The 2781-nt window shown below is 31.7% G+C and overlaps 1 long non-coding RNA gene across 1 annotated transcript; it reads left to right on the plus strand.

The window, feature by feature from the left end:
• The first annotated feature begins 798 nt into the window (after positions 1–798).
• LOC115891957 lies at positions 799–1280 on the plus strand. Its single transcript, XR_004051944.1, has 3 exons — positions 799–835; positions 893–961; positions 1016–1280. It is a non-coding gene; the product is annotated as an uncharacterized LOC115891957 (long non-coding RNA).
• The last annotated feature ends 1501 nt before the right edge of the window (positions 1281–2781 follow it).

Raw genomic sequence — 2781 nt, forward strand, 5'->3', positions numbered from 1 at the left:
TTAATTTTATTATATCAGAACTGCAAATAATAAAATTACTGACGATGGCTGGATAAAATTGTAATATCCCGGTAAGTAAGACTTTTCCGGTGTGTTTATTTGTTCAATATATTATATTGTTAACATTACTACCAGTAAACGAAAGTAATTACTAGAAATTTTCAATGCCTAAATTAAAAGAAACAAATATTTAAATATATATACTATCCATAAATAGTGTCAAAAAATACAGCATATTTGTAATACAGCCATCATAATAAATAAAACATAATTTGCCATCATTTTTACAAAATATGCGGGAAATAAGTTGTCATCACAGAGTCAAATCCCTCAATTGGCAATGGGCAGGACACCTGGCAAGAATGACGGACAACAGATGGACCACAAAAATTACAGCATCCACCGAGGAATTAAAAGACCTAGAAGAAGACCAAAGCTGAGATGAGACCATGATATTAAAAAAAATTAGCAGTGATAATTTAGGCCTGCATAGCCAACAAAAGATAACAATGGGCCCAACTACAAAGAGTTGTAACGTTTTAATAAAACGATACTATTGGCAAGCCAACATACAGCCTACCGAATTAGTTCTGACTAATTTCGGACACTCTGTTGATCGTACTTGCCCTTGTCGGCGCAGAATTAGACCATCATTTTGACTATCGGAAGTCACCATTTTTGATTCAGATTTCGTGGCTTAAACATCTACATACTTATCTGAAGTCATCCGAAAAAGTTTAAACTTTTTAATTCTATTAACCTTTGGAATGTAGTCCTAATTGTTCCTGGCATTTGGGGAAGGAATCATTTTTAAGTTTTCATGGGTATTTTGGTGGTAAGTTTGATCTTCATAATATTTTTATTCTTTTGGTTCAACCTTATCTCTTTACAGATTTTCTAAACGTAGTTTTGGTTGTCCTGTCATGAATTTAATTTTTGAGTAAACCCTCAGCATCGTGAGGTAAGTTCTAAAATTGCTAAAATGCATTTTGTGAATAAGTTGTGTCGTTTCCAGGGTTTTACCGTCCAGTTACATGGCGAGTTATATGTCGTGATTGGTGGTTTGAGGTACGAGAGCCTGTATCTATGATCCATGTTTGATTTCCACATGGCTGGTGGTATTGTAAGGGGCTGTTCGAGGCTGTTGTAGATTGGGGATGAGCTCCCACACCTAACGTCCACAAACCATCCAGAAGGACGAGCCAAAGCCTGGAATTGCACCGGATAATCAGCCCAGATTTCAAATTTTTTTATTAACTCATTTCAAATCTATTTACTTATTGTTGACGAATTACGTAATTAATTATGTAATTATTAGATATCATTTTTGAATTTCATTATTAAAATATAATTTCCTTAATTTTAAATATACAAATTTTTATATATTTTAATATCTTGTCAAGTATTTTGTGATGGTGTCACTTGTGACATATTTATTTAATTAACTTTTGATTGATTTACGGAATTATGTGCGCATACAACAAGGTTCATGAACTGCATTAGTTTGAGGTACTTATTTAACTTTATTTTGCGTAATTTAATATTAATATATCAATGATTTTTAATCAACAGAACAAGTGATACTATTTTTTTTATGTCATACATTTAAATTTTGATTACTTGTTATTTATTCTTAATTATTAATTAATTTTAAAAACCTAACTTATTCCATCAATTACTGTCCTTGTCTAATATTTTTTAATTATAAATAAATTTAAGTTGGGGTAAACAGATCTATTAATTATTATTTCTGAGTGAATGTCCTGGCGCCCAATAATTATTGTTTTATTGATTAATTATAACACCTAATAAAAAAAAATAAAAAAAACGAACCTACGAGTGCTCGCAAAGACGAAAAGCTGCCGTTTGCATTGTCTCAAGAAAACGTTACAGAGCTTATAAAAAAATAGTCGGCTGATAAAATGCGGACTTTGGGATTCGAACCCACAACCTTTGAATTGGTAGACGAGAGCTGTACCTCTACGCCACCGGGCACCATAATAGTTTAATAATTATAAAAATAATATAAAATGTAAAGTCAATTCTATTTTTGTAAAGATATCATACGATCGAAAAAAAGGCTTTAAAGACGGCTGGGGAGTAACATTCGATGATAGTTTTGGCTGACCTGACGTCAGAGGTCAAACCCTAGACGTCATTAGTTCCGTACTCTTCTTTGATTTAAAAATTCTTTTTAATTTCTGATAAAACGATTAAGTTTAGAAAACAAACTGACTACGCCACAGGATTGTGCTTAGAAACTGCCCTAAGAATGTTTTTACAGAATTTTATTATTTTGCGAAATAAGAAGCATATGTTTTAAATTTTCAAAATGGTCAAAAATTTAAAAAGACCTCGTATTTCATTTGGCAGTAAAATTATTGACAGGCGGATTATGCCATTAATCATGTCTCAGAAATCGAGCCCTTGACATGTACGTTGGTTTTGCTACGCCACTGGATTGTGCTTAAAAACAACTGCCCTAAGAATGTTTTAATGAACAATAAAATCAATAAAATTAAAAATATACGAAATAAAATAAATGTACTGATTTCTTTCGAAAATCGACAACTATGAAAATATGAACTCTTCCTGGACACCAACGGTACATTGTGAGACAGGAAATTGTAGAGAGAAACAAGCCCTATAACATAGGATACAACATTTTAATGAACAGTGCTTTCCATAAAATCAATAAAATGAAAAATATACGAAATAAAATAAATGTACTGATTTCTTTCGAAAATCGACAACTATGAAAATATGAACCCTTCCTGGACA

The sequence above is a fragment of the Sitophilus oryzae genome, unplaced genomic scaffold, assembly GCF_002938485.1.
Source record: "Sitophilus oryzae breed Bouriz unplaced genomic scaffold, Soryzae_2.0 scaffold_1217_pilon_pilon, whole genome shotgun sequence".
In the NCBI taxonomy this organism is placed as follows: domain Eukaryota; kingdom Metazoa; phylum Arthropoda; class Insecta; order Coleoptera; family Curculionidae; genus Sitophilus; species Sitophilus oryzae.